Source organism: Rana temporaria, chromosome 4 (genome assembly GCF_905171775.1).
Source record: "Rana temporaria chromosome 4, aRanTem1.1, whole genome shotgun sequence".
Classification (NCBI taxonomy): domain Eukaryota; kingdom Metazoa; phylum Chordata; class Amphibia; order Anura; family Ranidae; genus Rana; species Rana temporaria.
The window spans coordinates 387,792,419-387,815,593 of NC_053492.1; positions in this window are offsets into that span (position 1 = coordinate 387,792,419).

Sequence of the window (23,175 nt, forward strand, 5' to 3'; positions counted from 1 at the left end):
ATAAAGCCTTCTTATTTTCACTTATCTCTTGTTGTACGTCTGGTTCATGGTTCCGTAACATTAGGACCAAGCCATGAATTTTGACGGTACAGGGCCATCCTCGCTACCCACGCTGGTTGCCAGACTTGATCAGCTGGAGTCCCTGTTGGGCCAGTTCGCCGTGGCGTTGCAAACCATGCTTGAACGCACGGCTCATTTCGCTTCCGTTGCCGATGGGTCGGTTGTCGCTCCTGGGCCCGCTCCTACTGCCGCTCCGGTTGTTGCGCCAGAGTCTACCCCGACACCTGTTGTTGCGCCTGCGGTGTCTCGGGGTATGACCGGTTCTGCCCCCCTTCCACAGCGATTTGGGGGAGAGCCAACTCAGTGCCGAGGTTTCCTTAACCAAGTGGGCATTTATTTTGAGTTGCTGCCACATGCCTTTCCCACTGAGAGATCAAAGGTGGGGTTCTTGATCTCGCTGCTCTCGGACAGGGCCTTGGCCTGGGCCAGTCCTTTATGGGAGAACAACAATCCGGTGGTTGCCGAGTTTTCCGGTTTTGTTGCTTCTCTTCGGAAGGTATTCGATGTGCCGGCTCGCGCCGCCTCTGCTGCGAAGCTCCTTATGTCCGTCAGACAGGGTTCACGATCCGTAGCCGAATACGCCATTGAGTTTCGTACCCTGGCAGCAGAGGTAGGTTGGAATAATGAGGCTCTGGTCGCTGCTTTCTCTCATGGTCTCTCGGATGCCTTGAAGGATGAGGTTGCAGCTAAGGACCTACCAGTGGAGCTCGAGGCTCTTATTTCTTTCCTGATTTTGATTGACACCAGACTCAGGGAGAGACCTTCCTTTAAGGAGAGCCTGCGGAGGTCTCCTAACAGTTTGGCGCCTACGTTTGCTGTCCCACCCGTGCCTCCCTCTCCTCCCACGCCTCCTGGGGTTGACTTGTCTGGGGGTGAACCCATGCAGCTGGGGTTTGCTCGCCTGTCCGAGGGAGAGAGGGTACTCCGGAGACGCGAGGGCCGATGCATGTACTGTGGTCTCGGTGGGCATTTTCGGTTGGCATGTCCGAACCGTCCGGGAAACGCTCGCACCTGAGATCCTGTCGGGGGCAGATCTTGGGTGGAGTCTCCTCGTCCCCGGTTTCCCGTGTTGATAAACCACTGATCACTGTTGTCCTCTCCTGGGTCGGGGGCTCGGTGACGACCCAGGCGTTGGTGGACTCTGGTGCTGGTGGTTTTTTCATTGATAGTGAGTTCGCTGCCGCCAATTCCATTCCTCTACAGGCTCGAGGTTCCCCGCTGGCTCTAGAGGCGATAGACGGCAGACCCCTCCAGCCGTCACACGTGACTCATGAGACCCTTCCAGTGGGGATAGCCATTGGTGCCGTTCACAGAGAGTCGGTCTGCTTCCAAGTTATTTCGTCTCCACACTACTCAGTGGTCTTGGGGTACCCCTGGCTCCAGAAGCATAATCCGACTTTCGACTGGAGATCGGTCGAGATCCTCTCATGGTCACCACAGTGTGGGGCTAAGTGCATCCATGGGCCTGTCAAGTTGCTGTGTACTTCCTCGGACTCTCTGTTGCCTCCTGAATACGAGGAGTACCGGGATGTATTCGATAAGGTACGCGCAGTTGCCCTACCTCCGCACCGCCCATATGATTGTGCCATAGAGTTACAACCTGGTGCCGTTCCTCCTCGCGGCAGGGTCTATCCACTGTCGGTTGCGGAGAATGAGGCCATGGAGGAGTACGTGATGGAGGCGCTGTCCCGTGATCACATTCGCAAATCCTCGTCCCCGGCAGGGGCTGGATTTTTCTTTGTGAAAAAGAAGGGCGGTGAGTTGAGGCCTTGCATCGATTACAGGGGCCTTAATCGCATCACGATCAAAAACGCTTACCCGATACCCTTGATTTCCGAGCTGTTCGACCGCCTTAAGGGGGCCACGGTCTTTACCAAACTCGACCTGAGGGCGGCATATAACCTGGTAAGGATCAAGGCGGGCGATGAGTGGAAGACCGCGTTTAACACCAGGACCGGTCATTATGAGTCCTTGGTTATGCCCTTTGGGTTGTGCAATGCGCCCGCAGTCTTTCAGGAATTCATCAACGATGTTTTCCGTGACCTGTTGCAGCAGTGTGTGGTGGTCTATTTGGATGACATCTTGGTATACTCCGAGTCCATGGAGGCCCACATTCTGGATGTCAAGCGAGTGTTGCAACGGTTACGAGAGAACAAGCTGTTCGGTAAGCTTGAGAAATGCGAATTTCACCGATCCCAGGTAACCTTCTTAGGTTACATCATTTCCGCTGAGGGGTTCTCCATGGACCCTGAGAAGGTTTCGGCTGTCTTACAGTGGCCTCAGCCCAGTGGTCTTCGTTCCTTGCAGCGCTTTTTGGGCTTCGCCAATTATTATCGGAAGTTCATCAGGGACTTCTCCGTGCTGGCCAAGCCTCTCACGGATCTGACCAGGAAGGGCAGTAATTCCCAGGTCTGGCCGCTCGAGGCCATCCGGGCTTTTGAGGCCCTAAAATCCGCCTTTGTGTCGGCTCCAATTCTGTCTCATCCCAACCCTGGGTTGCCCTTTGTCCTCGAGGTGGACGCGTCTAAGACGGGAGTAGGCGCCCTTCTGTCTCAGCGTAGAACACCAGAGGGTCCGCTGCTTCCTTGTGGGTTTTACTCCCGGAAACTGTCACCCGCGGAGTGCAACTATCAGATTGGTGACAGGGAGTTATTGGCCATAGTGCAGGCTCTCAAGGAGTGGAGGCACTTGCTCGAGGGCTCGGTGGTTCCGGTTCTCATCCTGACGGACCACAAGAATCTGACCTACCTTTCTGAGGCCAAGAGATTGACTCCACGTCAGGCCAGATGGGCTCTGTTCTTGTCACGTTTTAATTATGTGGTCTCCTACCTACCCGGTTCCAAGAACGTCAGGGCGGATGCCTTATCACGGCAGTACTCCGAGCTGTCCAGGGAGGAATCTATACCGACTTCGGTCATACCTCCGAATCAGATCCTGGCCGCCATTCGCACCAGCCTGACCTCTCCCCTTGGTGAGCAGATTTTGGCGGCTCAATCTGGTGCTCCCTCTGGGAGACCCAACGGCAGATGTTTTGTGCCTGAGGGGTTGCGCACTCGGTTGTTGCGAGCCTACCATAACTCCAAGACCGCGGGGCATCCTGGTAAGAATCAGCTGTCCTGGGCGGTTTCACGTCTGTTCTGGTGGCCTTCCCTACGTTCCGACATCGCCGCATATGTAGCGGCATGCTCCGTTTGTGCCCAAAGTAAGTCCCCTCGGCACCTTCCGTTGGGCCTGCTGCAACCCATAGCCACCGGGGAGCGCCCATGGTCACACCTGGGGATGGATTTCATTGTGGACCTCCCTGCATCCCGAGGCCATACGGTCATTCTCATGATTGTGGATCGGTTTTCCAAAATGTGCCACTGTGTTCCTCTCAAGAAGTTACCCTCTGCACAAGAGTTGGCCACGATTTTTGCCTGGGAGGTCTTCCGGTTGCACGGTTTGCCCAAGGAGATAGTGTCGGATCGGGGGAGTCAGTTTGTGTCCAGGTTCTGGCGCGCCTTTTGCTCCCAGTTGGGGATTCATCTCTCCTTCTCCTCGGCCTACCACCCTCAGTCCAATGGGGCCGCAGAACGATCCAATCAGGCATTGGAACAATTCCTTCGTTGCTATGTCTCCGATCACCAGGACAATTGGGTTGACCTCCTGCCTTGGGCTGAGTTTGCCAGGAACACGGCGGTGAACTCTTTCTCTGGGACGTCTCCCTTCATGGCCAATTATGGGTTTCAACCTGCCGTGTTACCGGAGGCATTCTCTCCCCAGGATATTCCGGCTGTGGAGGATCACCTTTCCGTCCTACGCGCCTCTTGGGTACAGATCCAGAAGTCCCTTGAGGTCTCTGCGCAGCGCCAGAAACTCCAGGCTGATCGCAGACGAGCGCCTGCTCCTTCCTACCAGGTCGGAGACCGTGTATGGTTGTCCACTCGCAACCTCAACCTTCGAGTGCCCACTCCCAAGCTGGCTCCTCGCTTTGTTGGTCCCTTCCGAGTGCTTCGCAGGGTAAACCCGGTAGCCTATGCCCTTGCGCTTCCTCCTGGCATGCGGATCTCCAACGTGTTTCATGTCTCCCTGTTGAAGCCACTGGTGTGCAATCGCTTCACTTCCTCGGTTCCTCGGCCTCGTCCGGTCCAAGTGGGTAATCATGAGGAGTATGAGGTGAGCAATATCCTGGACTCACGCCTGGTCCGCGGTCGGGTGCAGTTTTTGGTCCACTGGCGTGGTTATGGTCCAGAGGAGCGTTCCTGGGTTCCCTCCGCAGATGTCCATGCTCCTGCCTTGCTCCGAGCCTTCCACGCACGCTTCCCTCAGAAACCGTTTTTTGCACCGTGGAGGAGGGGCCCTTGAGGGGGAGGTACTGTCATGGTCTTACCTCTCTCCTGTCTCCTTCGTTTGACATGTGCTGGCGGCCATCTTGGTTTCTGGGTCTCTTGTAGCCTCCCACCCTGCGGCTCCTCCTTCCCACTGGGAGGAGCTGGATGCCTGGCTCATATATATAGAGGGTCTGTGGCTTCAGTTCCTTGCTTGGTCCTCCTGTGTTCACATGCTTCTAAGACTGCTGCTGCTTCTGGTTCCGATCCTGGCTTCGTCTGACTTCCCTGCTGGTTCCTGATCCTGGCTTCGTCTGACTTCCCTGCTGGTTCCTGATCCTGGCTTCGTCTGACTTCCCTGCTGGTTCCTGATCCTGGCTTCGTCTGACTACCCTTCTGGTTCCTGACCTCTGGCTTCGCAAGACTCTGCTTCGGGTTCACTATCCGTTGGACTTTTGCTGTATGCTTGATATTCAATAAAGCCTTCTTATTTTCACTTATCTCTTGTTGTACGTCTGGTTCATGGTTCCGTAACATTGCAGTCAGAAAGAACAGTTTTTATTATATAAAAGTACATGTAGGGCACTGGGCAGACCACTATGGGAATGTGTATTTTTTACATAGGGTACTGTAATCTATAGGATTACAGTAAACTGTATGTAATGTGTTTGTTTACTTTCTTGAATTTGGCGCCATTCTCCGCCCCCGTGCGTCGTAACATCGCAGGGAACAGAGATCGGCGGCACACGGGCACTGTGTGAATGGAGCGGGGACGCCACTCGCTCACACAGCGGGGATGCATCGCTGGATCCAGGGACAAGGTAAGTAACTTTGTCTTTGGATGCTGCGAGAAGGTAAGCCGCGCTGCTGCACGCTCTGCACATCTACCCCGAGCGTGACTTGGGGATACCGATCCTAGCATGGAAAAACCACCCGAGTCACGCTTGGGGATACCGCTAAGGAGGTTAAAGCACACATGTGGCCTCCCCAGGCAACTTACTGCAAGGTCAAAAAGCAGCTTCAAACACATCCTCCCCAGGTAAAGCCTGAGAAACACGAGAGCTAATAAGGTTACTCCAGATATTTATATCCTCTCCCAACCTTCACTACTGGCAATAAACTTCCTTATCAGAACTTCGCTAAAGGGCATTGTTCATATAATTTTCCCAATTCGACCTCCTGTGTCTCCTTGGAATCTCAATCTAGTGCTCTCTGCTCTTCAGAGTCCCCCATTTGAACTGATTATAGAGACATTCTGTTGGAAGACCCCAGTTTTTTTTTTAAGTTGCCTTCTTGGTTGCCATTATGTCTGTTAGTTATCAGTTATCTCTTGTTGTGCGCAAGAACATGTTGGTTTTGAAACCAAAAACTTCCCTTTTACTCAAGGTAACCTACCTTCTTTCCACCTCAATGGGGACATCATCCTCTCTTTTGTCCTACCTCAAAACATGACAAGGAATGCAGACAACGTCCTTCTGTTTCTGACTGACCCCTTAATCCTTTTGCCCAAAAAAGAAAAATGGAAACGTTCCCCAGTGGGACCTTTGGCACCTGATGAGATATTATGATAGCAGTTAGTCCATATACTTTTAATACTTTATGTTAATGTGCCAAGAGCCAATTTACCCATAACCTTTACACTCAATATATGGTCATTGATTGGGGATTCATTGCAGGTGCCGATTCTCCGAACCCCTGGAGGGTGTCAATCTTGTGTGGCTCTTTGTAAGCCCCTCGGGCCAGGCTCTTCTGCCATTGGGGAGTGGGTGCCCTTGCGGGGTCCTCCTCATCATCCAGCGATTCACAACCCATCTGGCCATGGGACCATTCACTCCACTTCAGCGGTAAATATTTCACCATGTTAGACCCTAAATGGGTCTTATCATGATGTTTTCCTATATCTGAAATGATGTAATGTGTTTTATAGAGCCAATTTCCCCCTGATGATGACCGCTACAGAGGTCGAAACGAGTCGGGGACTCTACCATGTTCAGCAATCTGATATGTAACAATGTGCACAGTATTGTGTAAAATTGAATAGCTACACTGTGAATTATGTGTTTTACCTATTGGCCAGCCTTTTAAATGTTGTAATCTCATCTATTATGATACCTGCATATTTATAATAAATGTACCCCTTTTTGCTATCCATTTGCTATTTTTTCAACCATATTACACTGCTGTCCAAAGCCCCACTGGGGAACCCTTCCATTTTTCTATTATTCCGGGGTTCACAGCGCTTATATCTTTCCCCCATGTGTCCTTTCCCATAGTTAATCTCTTTTCCTAATCTTTTCACAGCATTAGTCACCTTTAACTGGGTATTAGGTCTGGGAGTTAACCCCTCTAAGTGCGTGGCTATGCCTATAAACTTTCCCGCACTCCTTGGTATCGTCCCTGAAGGGCAGTTTGGAGTTCTCCTGGAACATGGAATCTTTGCAATACCTGGGAGTAAGACTAGCACCAAGTCATAAACAAATGTACACCAACAATTACCCTCAGGCCTTCTCCAATATTAAAAGGTTACTCTCTCAGTGGTCCCTATATCACATCTCCTTTTTAGTTCGCATACAGACTGTCAAAATGTGGATCCTCCCAGAATTATTATTCTACTTTAGGGCCCTACCACTGTATGTGTAAAGATCCACCATATAAGCCATACAAATTGATCTGCTAAAATTCATTTGGCAGGGTAAACAACCAGGCATGGGCAGGTCTCTGATGTATAGGTCCCGAGATAGAGGGGGCCTAGGATGCCCGGACTTATGGAAGTATTACTTAGTGGCTAGGTTATTACAACTAGCCCAATGGCACTCGTCCCGTCTCACATACCATGGCTGCAGTTTAAGAGGGCTTCCATTAAACCTTATTTTCTCCCAGGCCTTTTATGGACCAACGCAGTAAATCACAGAGTTATTTCCCAGCTCGATGGCATAGTTGGACAGTCCCTATATCTCTGAGCCCTGTACAAAGAAAGGTTTGAGCTCTTCTCAGGGCACGTTCTGTTCTGTTCTTTTGAACATTTTCACCAAAACTACAACCAAAACTACAACATATCTAACTCAGATCTTTACAAATACCTACAGATCTGCCACTTCTTCCAAAAGTCTATCTCCCAAATAAGGGATGTTGCTAGAACACCCTTTGAAAATTTGTGCCACGACAGGTCCAGAGACAGGGGTACGATCTCCACACTATATTTACACCTTAATGGTCACCGCACAGAGGCTATATCCCAAGCAATGCTGGGATGGGAATCTGAGGTTGACCAGGAGTTCTCAGTGGAAGACTGGCGTGATATGGTCACTAATATGTATAAATGTACCCGTTTGGTTGCCATTAAGGAAACTGTGGTGAAACTGCACACTAGATGGTATTACACACCAGTTAGAATTCATAGAATGTTTCCAACCATCACGGACAGGGACTGTGGAAAGAGGGGCACTGTCCTCCATACTTTCTGGAGCTGTACAGTACTGGGCTATCTCTGGAAAAATACAGCTACGAAAGTACTCCAAATAACAGGATCAAACATCACTTGGACATACCAAATGTGTATTTTGTATGCAGACCTCCCAGAGGTCATACCCCCTGAGAAGAAATTGGTCCACACGCTGTTTAGTGCTATACAGTGGGCTATAGCCCTGAACAGGCGTAAACCCTCTGTCCCATGCTCCCAGGTGCTTCTCCGTATGGAATCAATAAAACTGATGGAGCGCATCCACCACACCCTTCTGGATTCTATGCGAATCTTTGAACGGGGCCCGTGTCTTAGCTGGCTTGGGGGATGGTTTTGCCTTGGGGGCACTAGAAAGCACTTTCGATCCTAACAAAGTGACTCGGTATGGGCTTTCTTTGAAAACCAACACCGGTAATGCCTTGACTATATGTGAACTTATGTAGACAAATAAGAACTGATAGATATGCAGTGAGTTTCTTATATAGCTTGTTGCACTAGTAGCAGTTTTTATTTTTATTTTTTGTTTTGAAAAATAGTTAATCAATGACATCTTAAAAATGTAAGCAATGTGAGTGATACTTACATAACTTTTGGATATTAGTACTTTTCACAGATAACTGTTTGTATTTACACAGATTTTAGCTTTGTGCAACGCTCTCATTGCTGATTAATGTACAAGTTATATTTTTTCCATGTAAACTGTCTGACTTGCCTTTATAAAAACGTTTGTAAACAAGAAAAACATGGCAAGGAAATTGTGTCACATTATCTGGATGTAGTTAAAGATGTTATAGCCACAAGATGCAGTTCCTTTTTTGTTCTACCCGAAGGTCCTCATAGACGCCACCTTCCTTCTTACTCCACTCTTGCCACATTGACCAGACAGCTTATTTTCAGGACCTACAACCTTAAGTAAAGGCTCCTCCCTTTCCAATGAGAGCCCTTTTTCACCAGAGCTGTTGGTGTCTCCTGAGCTTTTCAGCATCAAGCATATGTATCCCATATTTGCAAGACTACCACTTGTTCCTCCGTTCACATGTTTACCAAGGTTTACCAGGAGAATGTTCAGGCCCAGCTGATGTGAGCTTCATCCAAATGTGCTTTAAGATATTATTTGAGTATTTTGCTTGGTTTGTTAAACCATTGTGTTTTTTGGGCCTATTGATAGTTATATGTTAAGGTGTTGTTGCCTAATCCACAGTTTAATTGTTTGGGTATGTCCTATAGTCTATAAATACCAGTCCCGTGCCCTGTACTGTACCATTAAGATAATAGGAATTTTGACTTACCTGTAAATTCCTTATCTTGTTGTCCAAACACTACAGGACCCAGGTCCCTCCCCTCTAAATCTTGATTACTCAGTTTTGCTTGCTAAAAAACTGTAGTCTCATAGAGGGGTTATATGGGTACCCTCTAGGGGTGACCATAACAAATGTTTTTGCCAGTGTCCAATCACCTGAAGATAGCAGGATATAACCCTTGTTTTTTTTAATACCAGTCTTGTGTCTTGTACTGTATTCTAAGATAATTAATTTACAGGTCGTTATGCTGGGTTCAGCTTAGTTACCTCTTCTTTGTATTCTTGGTGTACTACATTTGAAGGGCTAAATGTGTTAGTTATATTATTCTAGATACCACTGTCAACTTTTATCTTCTGGCTCAGCTCCTGTGAGTTTGCCTTTCATACAGTTGCTGGTTCTTCACCTTGTCCATTCAGAAATCATCTTGTATTCTTTACACAGGATACAAGGCATTCTCTTTATGAAATACACTATTGTTCACTATCAATAAACAAAACATGTGCAGCAGCGACTCAAATAAACATAAACAAGTAAAATATAACCATAAAGAGCAATGCCTCAATGTATTCAGTGCAAATAAATTAAAAACTATTTAAAGAAATGTATAACAATTATAATGTCAATCAACATATCCCCACATCAATGTGCCAAACATTGAAACTTCTTCTCAAAATTCAAAGTGTTTTTTATCACATGCACCGCCACATAGTGGGGCTGCAGTCAGTGGCTGTTGTGTCCCCCAATTTAAAGGAATGGGAATACAATAGAAGAAATGAAGGCTTGTTATCTCTCGATGGTAGGGGCCCAGTTTTATAATAGCCTTTCTTATGTATGAATTAGCAGTAATTCGCTGACATGGGCCATATGTGCATTTAAAAAGCAGGGTGACAGGGCCATATGAAGTCTTACAAGGCAGGAGATATGCAGCAGTCTTGTGCACACTAAGCAGAATGGTGTGAATCCACAAGAGTGGTTTTCCTATGGTGTGCAATGGTGAGTGACTGTGCTGCACATCCAGATGATATCCAGTAAGGAAACAATGCTCAGCAGAACAGTTGGACACAGGAGCAGTGCACCAATTTAAGGCTCCATGCACACTAGCTTAAATACAGTGGCAGCCAGTTCATTAGGGACGCCACCCCCCATCCATGTATCCGACCCCTAATCTACTTGCAGAGTGCCAGGCGCATAGATTCCAATGTTTAATTTTATTTATTTTTTAAGCCAGAGGATCTAATAGGCTTCAAAAAAGGGTGGGCTGGGGGACACCCAGCCAATCAGGAAGCGGGTCCTGAGAACCGGTTCTAGATTGTCCGAAAGGACAATTGAGTCCATTTGCATAGGAGGGTGGAGGAGACGAACAGATGCCATGATTCAGAGAAGGGGAACCCGCCGCCCATAGAGAAGCACTTCCCAGGCAATAGATAGGGCAAATGCAGGACTCGTATGCGACCGACCGACTGGGGGGTTTTGGTGCAGGTGGCTGTGGGTGCATTGTTTGCAGCCTCCCCCACTAAAACTATACCACCAGTTTCCCCTGCTTAAATAAATGCCAGTGGCCATTTTTTGCACTAGCGTTTAGTAGCTTTTTAGGAAAAACGCTCTCAGGAATGCAAAACAAGGCTTTTTTCTGGCTCTAAATGCTGAGCTTAAAAAAAACGCCTCTAGACTACCTAATGTACATGGACACATACAATAAAATTTATTTCTTCTACAGGCAAAATGCTAAACTCCTCTAGGAGCTAGTGTGCATGGGGCCTGAGCAGAACCACACATTAAACTAAATAAGACTGAACTTGTCAGCCGAGAACAATTCAGCTAGCATGATGGATGAAATAAGATCCTGATCACATTGATTACAACATATGTCTGTTTCCTGTGCCGTGTCTCTTGACATGCATTTTAGATATTAAACTTTATCCTTGGAATAGAGATATTTAGCCACTGAAATATTTTGTTGTTAAAAAATCTTCCCTGTACTGTGATCACTAAGGTACTTTGTCACAAGATAATTATGTAGGCTGCTATTGCTAAGCTTTTTCTGAAAATTAAATCTCCACTTATCAAGAAAAAAAGGTGTAGCATTTGATTTGGGTCATTCATACAACTGTCTTTCAACTGCATTCTCCCTCCAATTATTTTACCCCTATACTACCACTTTCCTTATATTAAAGTATACATGATAGCAAAAGCTGGAAGACCTTGTCAATATTATGTTGCTGTTGTGGACAGGGGGAGAATCTTGACATGTTTCACAACCTTGCTTTCTCAGGAGAAAGAGGGGAACAAATATGGCCATGGTCCACCTCAAACAAGACACACTGGAACAGAACCCAACTTAGAGAAGCCTAACTTTTGTAATCACCAATACTTAAAAAATATGGAATGTGTTGGTATAAGGGTAATAGAAAGTGAGGGAGAATGCAATTATCAGAATTATTGGAAAATTAAATGATTAGCTTTATCTGTATATGTATTGATATATTTATTATAAATATTTTATAAATATGTTAACAGCTAAAGTATGTTTTAATACAAATAGATTGTATCTTAACCATAGATGAGTTGTTTTCACTTACTGGCAGCTTTAAAGTCCTTTAAAAAAATGATTTGTAGATATTTACTTGTGGTGCCAAGACCCATCACAGAAGCTAACCTCCCATAACTAAACTAATAGGTTTTTCTGAAAAGTCAGTCTTTGTTTTTAAAGCTTTCTGAGCTACTGACCCTCAACAAACATATAGCAAGCAAAGTAGAACTACATTCAGAACTCATCATCTGTATATTTTTTTGGGTACGAAACTCTGAAAACATTGAAACCACTGAAAAACCATGACAGCAAGGCATTCAGCATTTTCTAATAAGGTGAGTAGTGGTAGTTCAGGTTTTCTTTAATCAAACCCACTTACAGAAGGTGTTGTTTTTTGTTGTTTTCACTCACTGGCTTTCATTTATTTTTCTCTGATGAACTTCAGATATCCCAATATAACATCCCAATGTTAGCCTGTTTGGCTCAGCGAGGATTCCTCCGTTAATCCCCGCTGAGCTGTCGGCGGACAGGGCGGTCCCCGCACACTGTGCAGAGACCGCCCTGTCTTTGCTCTGCTCTCCCCTATGGGGAATCGGATGAATACGGACCGTGTGTCCGTATTCATCCGATCCGTTCCGCCAGACGGAAGAAAAATAGGGTTTTCTTCCGTCTAAAAAAGCGGAACTTTGCGGACACGGAACTTTGCAGATGCACTAAACGGACTTGTAATAAACGGTCCGTTCGTCCGCCCGTGTGAAAGGGCCCTTAGGGTGTTTATCTATATCACATTTTTTAACTATATCTGTTTCATCACGCACACTTTAACCCCCTGAGCGCTGAGCTGTGCTAAGAAAGGAGGGCCAGTTTAGCATTTTTTACACAACATACTGTGTATAACCAATATATTCTACTATTAATAATATTTTATTTGTAACGATTATTATTTTGCAGCAATCACTTACATTATTGACTACAAGTAAATATCAAAACAAAAGAAAGTTCCATTATTACTTAAAAGTGGACAAATGGAGTAAGTAACTCCAGACAGTTTAATATTTTTGGTTTGCATGGGCAAGGAAGTATTTCTTAACCCAAAGTTAATATATCAAAGCTTGGAAGTCCTTAGATATTGTGGGGTTGATTTACTAAAACTGGTGCACGCAGAATCTGGTGCAGCTGTGCATGGTAGCCAATCAGCTTCTAACTTCAGCTTGTTCAAATAAAGTGGTTGTAATCCTTGGTGTTTTTTTTTTTTTTAAATAACAAACATGTCATACTTACCCCCAATGTGCAGCTAGTTTTGCACAGAGTGGCCCAGATCTTCCTCTTCTGGGATTGTCCTCTTCTGGGGTCCTTCGGCGGCTCACGCGGCTCCTCATTGCATCAGATAACCCCCTAGGAAAAGAGCTCTCCTGGGGGGCTACCTTGCAGGCGCTGTCCCTAATCCAGAATTTGCATCCATAGACACGGACGCCGGACTCTGCCTCGTCCCCTCAGGTGTCTGCGTCATTGGATTTGATTGAAAGCAGTGGGAGCCAATGGCTGCTCTGCTATCAATCTATCCAATCAAGAGCTGGGACCCCATGCAGAGAGGGAGAGCGCGTCTCCGCCAAGGGAAATATCGGGCTCAGGTGAGTAAAACGGGAGGGCTGGGGGGCCGGTCACTGCCAGAAGTTTTTTCACCTTAATGCATAGGATGTATTAAGGTGAAAAAACACAAGGGTTTACAACTCCTTTAAGCTTTGACAATAAAACCTGGAAACTGATTGGTTTCTATGCAGAGCTACAACAGATTTTGCACTTTCCGGTTTTAGTATATCACCGGATGTGATATACAAATGTGTCTGCATTTGTTTTTTCAGGTTTGTTTTACATTATTTTGAGCTAGTGATTCTACCAGTAGTACATGTCCTGACCTAGGGTGACAACGCTCTGCCTACAGACAGGCCCCCCTGTTTCTCTATAACGGGGCCTGTAGTCCTCAGAGATATCAGGAAATAACTGATATGGATTCAGCGAGCACAGGCCAATTGTTTAGGAAATTATCAAACTAGATTTCTTGATTTTTTTGCACCTATCAAACAGGTATAAGAAAATGGTATGTTTTGTATGTTAAGTTAAATATGTTGTATGTATGTTAAAATGGTATGTTAAACAATGGTATGTTTAACAGATTAAAAGGGACCATATAAGAGAAACTCATTGTTGGGGTTTACATAACCTTGAATAATACATCCGAAAGACGTAACCCCTTATTGCACACAGAGTTCTATACGATTCCAACATTAAGTCACAGATTGAAACCACACCTTAGCAGAGATACATACAAAGAGACAAAATGGATGAAGAATTTACAAACATTTATATTTCAGTGTTAGGAAAGGTGTCAAATGATGGACAATGATTTTTACACAAAGGGCCATTCCAGGCAAGGGGAGGGTAACAAATTACAGTGATACAAGGTAAAAAGGTTAGCCACAATATACACAAATGACAGACAGCTCTTCTAAAATAGACAAACAACAGCACTAAATACACAAACACCATGATGAAACATTAGTCTTCACTTTTCTGCAATATAGAACCCCTTTTTTTTTTTATGATAATTTTTTTATAATAAATTGTAGTCTGCAAATCACAACATACTTCAGGCAGCATGCAGGAAAAAAAATGTAATTTATTTTCTTTTGTACCCATTGTACAGACTTTGCAACAAGTTTATTATCTCTTATGGGTAGAAGTTGAAGAAGATATAATCGGATCCACTTTAATCAGTACAGTTTATTAAAGGGTAATCTTCGAATAAATTAATAACAAAATGCACAGTGATCAATAAATTTTCTTTGACGTACAACTACAGATCAGAAATCTGGCACAAAAAAGCTGTGCTATGTGAAATCCGGGTACCTGCACGTGGTTTATAAGAAATGTTTATTGGGGGTCACGTCTTCATGGTTACTGTAGACATAAATCAACCGTAAGATCGCACATTTCCTCATGTTGAATAAATCCCAAAGTACCAGGTAAAATAAATCCTTTGATAATACATTCTTGACACGTAGAAAAAGCATTTCGTATCATGCAAAAGCATTCATCTCCAATTTGCTGGTTTCTTTGTGTAAAAGTCGAGATGACGTCTTTGTCGTATTAGGTTTGAGTTTCATATATATATTTTTTTTGTTGTAAACAAAAACTTTTTTTAAACATCAAATACATTTTACCCCCCTTTTTTTGTATTTAAAATGGTACACATTAAGCAGGACCCTTTTGGCAGTATAGTATGTATACAGAATAGCTATTTTAAGCTATATTTACACACATTTGGAAAAAAGGACATACATACCATTTCAACAAGCATATTGCAATACATTTAAAGTTCAAACATTGTACAATCATCTGAAAACATTAACTACAACCTCTTTCAAAATGGCATTATAAATCACACATTTGTTATACAATAGTTATCAGTGTCAGCTAAGCATACACCAGTGGGGTATACCAAGGGAATTTTAAATGGATGGCAAACTTTCCTATGTAAAAAGTCCAGTGCTTTAATTTTCTTTAGTCTTTTTCCAAGAATGCTCGGTTTGAAAAATGGAAATGCTGTTTTTCTCACGTATATGCAGACCTGTTTTATGCAATCATTGTTTATATTGATTCATTTTCACAATATTCATTTATTTAATGCATATTTTCATTACTGATATACAACCAAATATCACAGATGCCAATAGTTTGATTTGGTCATAAAGAAATATGGAGTGTTTATCTTTTCCATAAACAGCGTTATAAGACTCAATTTTTCCACTTGCCATACCAAAACAACAACCTGAGAATCTCTAGCATCATTCAATCAGAAATCAAAGGCAGTTATCAGCATTTTTGTTCTGTACAGTTTTCTGTATAACGCATAGTTTTGCCATATGTACACCCCCAATTTTAAATTTAACAATATTATACATCCTATTATTTTTCACAAGTTTTGCAGAGGATATTAGGCAGACCAGTGCAGCCAAATAATGTGCAATAATGGTGCTAAAATAATCCATACTCTACAGTAAGTCTATTCTGTTTTGTAATGAGAAATCTAATATTACTTGCAAGAATGCAAAACAGTATATAACAGTGGAAAGATAATTAATAATCCATGAATAAAAGCACTCTTTAATCAAGAAAGCTAATCACTGTTTGGCTAACCGCTGGCATAAATATTCATTTCTTCATCACACATTTTCCGCAGTCTCCTCTAGTGGATAAAAATTACATATGTAATCTACGACTGTTTTCCAAATGTGATAAATTAGATTATTTTTTTTTGTTTTACTTCCGACTTCAGTGATAATAGATTTTAAGGATTAACTAATCAATCGGTATATCGATTTACTGGTTTTTGAACATTTTGAAAAAAATCCAGATTGGAGATTCATCTACTCATGTTTAGAATGGTTTAAGATTAGTAAATACATTTTCCATAGAGAATCCAGACTCATCCTGGATCATACACATGCACAAAATAATCACATAGGCTTGAGTTTGTTAGATGCTTTCTGCAGCCTTCACTTACAAAACATTGTTCTGTGTTGAACTGGTCTCAGCTGAGTTCACATATGCAAACCGATCACAGTACTGTCAAAACAGCGCTTTTAATTTAATCAATAAATTCCCTCTTGCTTTGATGTTTGATAGCTGAGCTGACTTTCCACCCAGCTCATAAGGTACAATCAACTGATTGCTCAACTGGCAAGTGTTTCATTCAAATCACTTTAATGAAGGCATTTAAAGCTCTGTAGAAATTTCTTGCTGCCAAAATAATGCAAACACAGCTCATTGAAATCAGCACTAACTTATATTACCTATTATTATGTGTATTCATGTTACTGTTTTCTAAAGTGTACCCTTGTTTCATCATAGAGGACGTATCTGAATTGATTCCTGCTAATATAATAAAAATAAAATTATGGCTTTTGGTGTATTGTACATATACAGCAAAAAAGAACTCTATCTGAGTTACAACACATAAATTAAGCAAATATCCTATAAATACACTATATACACATATCTAAATAAAATTATATATTAACCCCTTCAGTGCTGGGAGTCAAGATTCTCTGTAGAACACTGAGGTTATATAATTGTTTATCCCTGAAAAAATAATATAATTGTATACTGATTGGACATCTACTGAAATACAGTATACAAGTGGCTTATTGTCGAAGAAATGGACTGTATATGAAAGACAAGGAAACTGTAGCATACATGTCATGAGAGTTTGCAAAATGCAGTGTACAAATGCATAACAGTTGGTACAGGTCGTTGGGCAACAGAAAACACTTTATGAAACAATGATGAGCTGCAATGAAAGACATCCACATCCCTGAATTCCACTCATTCATACACAGCACATACAGCCACTGCTTTTCTATTGAGCATCCAGCTTTAATAAAGCATTACTTAGGCAGTCACTTGAACATGTTTAAATGCAGCTATGCCATACTGTTTCTGAATTTTATAGACAACCTGGAAACAGTGTTATCCTCTGCAAGGTTTTTAAATAAAATTAGCTCAACACTGTACAATATTTAAAATTTTTTAGACGCACATGATCATTGTGATCTTGTTGCAACTAGATATGCAACTGATAGGCAAAAACAGATTTCAACTGCATTCAGCCTGCATTTGAGATCCATTTCAGTCCCTCAAGTTTCATTGACAGGTGTATTTTATCTGTAGTTTATTTTCTTCTGGCCTGCCCTTTACCTTCTTCTAGGGTGCATCAGTCTTCTCCAAGCTGTTTTTGCAACCCCATTAACTTGTATGAGGAAAGAAGCAGTTCTGCCATGACAAAAGTTCCTTGACAAAGGCACTAAAAATGTCATGATTACTTGAACTATTAAAACATTAATACCCATCTTTATCAGGTCACTTCTTTGGAAATAAATACGTATCACTATTAAAATGGCAGACCTGATATAAAAGGGTTTTTAAATTTCAGCACGATAAGCTCATAAAAAGGATCTGCTTCAAAATACTAAACAGTTCAAAGTGTTCTGGCCTCCTCTTTAATGATCTTAGATTGATGTTTGCCAGAGATCTGAAGAGGGTATAAATCAGTTAAAAATGTGTTCCTGTTTACTTGCGAAAAAGAAGAAAACCCCTTAAAGTGCACCTGTGTCCAAACTATGTACAGTAAAATATATTCTTAATCAGTAAAAGTTTTAAAAACAAGCCAGCCTTAATCTCTCTATGTGTATGTACTGTGAACTAATTCATCCTCAAAAGTCAAAACACAGACTCAAATAAAGTAAGGATTCATTAGAATGTTAGTGCTTGCATGCACCTGCTGTGTGTTTACATTAGAAGTTGACAGGCTGCCAAGGTCCTGCTTCCATTTGAAAAAAAGCTGTGATTCAAGCACCGCTAGTTTGAAGATTCGTTTTTCCACAATGCCCATAGCCACAAAGTTGAATAAGAGCTTTTTTTTTTAATGTGCTTTTTCTGCTTGTTCTGAATATGTAAATACTTTAATGTGCTTAGTCTGAGAACAAGTTTATTTTAAGAACTTATCGATAAGCATACTTTTGCTTATATGAAGTTTCCACCATATCAATTAGAATATGTTGTAATTTACTTAATAATAAAGATATTGTTCACTTGCTGCCACATGATCTGCAATTAAACCACATAAATTCATAGATATTGTGACGGTCTGTCTATCAAACACAGATACATTTTTATTGCCGGAGAAAAAAAAAGGGAAAATAAAAAAATATATAGCTGATATACACTCTCTCTTGATGGAACTCAGCTGGACCACACTTAAAATACATACATACGACAAGTCATTTTCTTACAGCTATTGTAGCCATACTTATACATGGCTATTATTTGCAAAAAGAAAAAAGAAAACCATTTGTTAAGAAATATTTAAAAAGGGATCCACTAACAAAGTGCAAAATGTGCAGAGGCTGCTAGAAAGAGCGCAAGAACCCTAGCAAGCTATCAGACAGTTGCAAGACCCCTAGCAAGCAGTTCGGAAGACATCTAGCAAACAATCAGCTACTATAAGAAACATCTATACTACTTATACTACTAAGAAATTTCTAAATTCTTCAGCACACAGTCGCAAACTTTTTAGTTTGCAGTTAGCTGCAAGCAGGCAAAATTTCTAGCAAACAACTAGGCAGTGCAAGAAATAAAGAAAGACATAAACCAGCATACAAATCCCTAATTTACAGACAATATAGGGACCTTTATAATGTAATTAAATAGACTTCTATCAAGCAACATACGATATCCCATAGCAAGCAACAGGGGCGGACTGACCATTGAGTCACTCGGGCACTGCCCGAGGGCCCCATGCCACTAGGGGGCCCCATCCGGGTTGCCAGGCTCAGTAAAACCAGGGACAGTATGTAAAAATCTGTGTTTTTTTTAGATCTGTCCCCGATATGTCCGAAAATGACATGCTTTTAATGTGAATATCCCAAGATTTTAGCTGCCCGCCTCTGCACTACCTCCTGGCGTGGTGGCCATCTGTAAGCCAGAGGGGCCCCATACTCTTCTATTGCCTGGGGGCCCCATGAGTTGTCAGTCCGCCCCTGGCAAGCAATCAAACAATGTATTTTCAAATAGGCTTTTTTTGTTGTTTATTTTTCAATCTAATGTGGGTAGATATTGTGCACCTATTTTTGCTACTTTGCTATAGGTTTCTGCACATTTATACTTTGCTAATATAAACTGTTCTATGGCAAAAATGTACTTACCTAATTGTATCAAAGCTTAGGGCAGTTGTGCAGGATGAAATATCAATACCGTTTCTCTGTTTGATTAATCAACTACAAAACCTATTATGATTCTATATATTTTTAATTCTGCACATACACAGTATTTTGATGTTTGTGTTTTATTTTACCCTAATAATCCTATTAATTTTTGCATATTTTGCATAAATTATGTATAGTGGTAAAGGTCACATGACACACTTCTTGGCAGGAACTGCAAAATCTCCAGGGGCTTTAAAATACTGTATAGTAAATGAATGATGCTCTGTTTTTATGCATCCTTTCTCTGCAGTGCAACATCACAAAGGCACACCATAGATCTAACAGATGGAAGAAACACTGAAGCCCATATTCATTTTAATCTCCTCCTAAGGGATTAACTAAGAACTCCTGTAACAACATTTAATTACATCTCCATGTCTCTTTGATTGATAGCCTGGCAAGGGTTACTGGAACACAACTGAAGTTTTAAGAAAGGGCAAACTAAAGCATATGCAAAGAGTTTCGACTGTGCAAGGAAGCACAAGACAAATAAACCAGATCATATGGTTATTTAGACAAAGCAGTGAAAGATCAATGGTGATATTGGAATGTGGATTTTTTTTCTAAATAATCAGATTTCAGTTTACTGTATTCAAATTTTGGAAACATTTATTAAAATTGAATCTATTTGTTCTAAGTCTTGTTCTTTCATGCTCAGACTTCTAGATGTCCAGGCTGAATTTAGTTGCTCCCAGTATTTGTCGGTTAACTTGATTATTATTAAATGACATTAATATATATATATATATATATATATATATATATATATACATATTTTTTTATAGCTCTTTTGCTAGTATTATCTTTTACTATCAGTACTATGCAATTAAACATGCATTAAACAGAGGTGCATTGCCGGCTACATGCACTGGTGGCCTTTGCAATATGAAATCATTATCTTCTCAATAGAGCCTTTTAACCTTCAGTGACACATGACATAGACATGTAGTTTATCTTTATTAACCAGTGATCTGGCATGCCTGTACATGTAGGGGCTATTGTGTATAAAGCCCCTATTAACTAGCATACTTCTCTTCTCTGTCTGAGAATAGAAGTGGAGGGAATAATAGGTGAATGGAAGTGATGTGTAGTCGAAATGAGGTTTGTGTGCATGATCTAGTGTGATTGAGTTCTCAAAAATTCTTCAATGAGAACTAAAAAAAAATTTGACCTTTTTGGAGGGGGACCATGCATTAATAATTAAATTTTTAAATTGTAATCTAAATATATCTGTGACACTTGTAACTGAGTTTTTGCATAAATGACCAGTCAGGTGCTTTCATTGCACTTCATTAAACTGGCCATTTGTATCACAATTACTGGCTGCTTCTCACTGTGCTGAGATGGGAAATGGAGAACAACATCCCCATTCCTCATCACAGCTACAATACCCACTGCATTAAATAGACAGCAAAGTGTTGGCTAGAAACTGTAAAAAAGGATGATGTTTATTTACATATCCTTATCACAATGTATCATTCTGATAAACCTTTATACAGAGATTGTGGTCAGTAAAGAGTTAAATGTCACCAACAAAAAGTAAAAAAAACTGTTTTTAACCTCCCTGGCGGTATGATTCTTTCAGAAAAAAACATGCTGAAAGCGGTACAATTATTTGCAAGGAAATTTGGCGTTTTATACTGTAGGTCTGTAATTTTTAGGAATAACTCACTTAAATCTGACCAAACAAGAATCTAATAGGCATCCCGGGTATGACATTTTTTTAAAAACAAAATTATAAATTATAATATAATAAATAATTATAAATAATTATAACAAATAATAATATACTTCTAATAAAAATTATTCAATAATGTAATCAACTCAAAATCACTGAAATTTGCTAAATGGCAGAATTGTTGCTGTCATTATTTATTTTTTTTATGACGAATTTCCCCACAAATCGCTATCGCACAATTCTGCAAGTGATTATAATTTATTATCGCTGTTTTCTAGCTGATCTAAAACCATTTTTGACATAAAGGGACACTTTTGGTTGCTATGGACAATCTACAGTTTGCAGGCAGAAAATAAGGGCCAAATTCTCAAAAGAGATACGCAGGCGGAACTGCTGTTCAGCCTGCGTATCTCTGTGCCTAACTTTTGAAACGATCCTCAAAAGGATTTTTCCAAAGTTAGGCATCTGACATCTGTAAGACACTTACACTGTCAGATCTTAGGATGCAGTACCGCATCCGCCGCTGGGGGCATTTCTCATTGAAATGCCGCTTTGCGTATGCAAATGAGGACTTAAGCAGATCCACAAAGCTTTTAAGCATTGTGGTTATTGCGTAAGTTCCGATTTGCTTGCGCAAAACTAGGGCTGGTTTTACAATGTGGAAAGTTAGTCCACCATGTAAAATCAGACCTTTTTTTCGATCGCCGCAATTTTTTTTTAAATTTGAATTCTTTTTCCCGGCGCGTATTTTTTTTTCCCCGACGCAACTTTATTGTCCCGTCGCGATCCACAAAGACCGACGTAAATTACGTTCGCGCGCTGCCCGTCGGGAAAAATGACGTCACACGCATGCGCAGTACGTCCGGCGCGGGAGCGCGCCTAATTTAAATGGGAATCGCCCATTTAAACTAGGAACGCCTTGCGACGGACGGAGTTAAGTTGCGCTGCCGCAATTTTCCGGGTAAGTGCTTTGAGAATCGGTACTTAATTTCGGAAAATTGCGGCAGTGTAACTTAACTCCCTAAAGTTAAGTTAAGCAAGATTTTTGAGAATTTGGCCCTAAGTTTTTTATTATACAAAAGAACATGCAGGGCACTGGGCAGACCACTAGGCACAAGGGGTGTGTGTTTTTTTTTACATACAGTACTGTAATCTATAAGATTACAGTACACTGTATGTATAGTGTTTGTTTACTTTTTTGAATTTGGCGCCGATCTCCGCTCCTGTGCGGAGATCGACGGCACAGGAGGACGCTGTGTGAATCGAGCGAGGTCCCGCTCGCTCACACAGCGCGGTGACATCGCTGGATCCAGGAGAAGGTAAGCCAGCGCGCGATGCAGGCTCTGCATACCTACCCCGAGTGTGACTCAGGGTTACCGATTTTGGTCGAAATAATCAACCCCGAGTCACGCTCGGGGTTACCGCCAGGAGGGTTAAAGAAATGTGAGACTTTTTACAATTATTTAAAAAAATGCTAGTTGACTGGCCATTATTCTGATTCACTAGAATTATATGTCATTGGCTTCTTTTAATACCAGGCTTAGACTAGCCATTGAAAACTAAACATAATATTTTTTATCCAATGTCACAGTCACCGGGGTTGAGTTACTTTAGGTGTAGATACTGTTTACTTAGCTCCATAAATAGGTGAACACAGCTTTGCCTTGTTTGCTAAGCTAAGTGGATATTCACATCCATTCACAATTAGTTTCTAGAAGATAATGAGTCCAACTCAACCAAAAGATTATATAAAATGTTGATTTTCTTAGGCTACATTTACTGAAGTATGAAGTGATGAACTCTTACTAGCTTGAAACCAGATATTTTTCTATTTCCCTATTTTTTCTATCTAAAGTTTTCTCCCAGTTCTCCTGGCCCCTCCCTCCTGTTGAGTGCCCCCACAGCAAGAAGCTTGCTATGGGGGCACCTGAGCCGAGTCACAGCTCTGTGTGTCCATTCAGACATGGAGCCACGGCCAGACCTCACCCCCTTTCTCTTCTCATTAGCTAACTGACT